Here is a 1185-nt window from a genome sequence, read left to right on the forward strand (position 1 = left end):
AAAGAAAACATAAAAAACTTCTACACACAAAAAAAAAAAGAAATATATCTGTTTTTTATATATATATATAGTAAAACTTTTCCAGTTTTAGCATCGTTATTCCTATCCTCATCATTTAATTAAACAGTTAAGTAAATTGCATAGGTGTCGTATTATAAAAATAACCCCCCAAAGGTAAGAAAGTTATGAAACTCTTTGCTACTGATTATCAGAAAAACTAGCTTAACACCAAGAGCTTAGTCGATTACACTATTCGGCCACAACAAATGTAACCATATTGGGTATCTAGTAACATTTATTTCATCAGGCTTTTATTAAGACTTGGTATGTTGTATATGGTAATTCAGGGGCACCCTAAATTAGGGGACTATTAAATGTTTTCCCTAAGCAAGTATGTACTGAAAACTGTATTTTAAATTGATAGATTATACAGCATAAGAAATTTTAAATTGGGTAATGAGAAGTATATTTTGATTTCTCAAGAAAATATAATGATAGCATTTGTAGTTGTACCATTTGTTACATAGTTACTGCATGTGCTGCACTCTAGGGAAGATGATAATTGTACTTACCTTTTCATTTTTTTATTTGCTACAATGGCAAATGTGCTCACAAGGCAAAGAGAGACAGACAAAGTGAGAAAGAGTAGCCTGCATGCGGACGGTCACAGCACAATCCTGCTCCTCCAATCTATTTTCAGGATTTAGAGCTCTCATGCACGTGCTCCAGGCACGTTTTTCAAGCCGCTGGGTCCTGGACTCAAACTGTTCAATCAGCTATATTGGATCCCGTCACCTTAATGCCACCCTATCAATTTACACAATAATCATCATTTTTGATAAGAACATCAAGTTATGTTTATGGACTTTGTTTAGTATATTAAATTTGTGTTGAACACAATTTAATATTTCCTAAAGTTTTAGGAATAGTGTTTTCTAAAAAAAATTAAAATGCAGTTCTCTCTCTCATTCTCTCTCTTTCTGTCTTCTTTTTTATCTTTTTATCTAAATAATGAAATTTTTGAAATGGTTTCAGGAAGAATAAAAGATGAATCTCTTGATAATTGTGAGTTGGAAGGGCTAGACCAAGAGAGAAGTACAGCAGAAAAGATAGGAATTCGAATGGAAAAAAATAATATATATATATATATATACACACACACATACATACACACATACACACACA

Source organism: Tupaia chinensis, unplaced genomic scaffold, assembly GCF_000334495.1.
Source record: "Tupaia chinensis unplaced genomic scaffold, TupChi_1.0 Scaffold143422_1, whole genome shotgun sequence".
Classification (NCBI taxonomy): domain Eukaryota; kingdom Metazoa; phylum Chordata; class Mammalia; order Scandentia; family Tupaiidae; genus Tupaia; species Tupaia belangeri.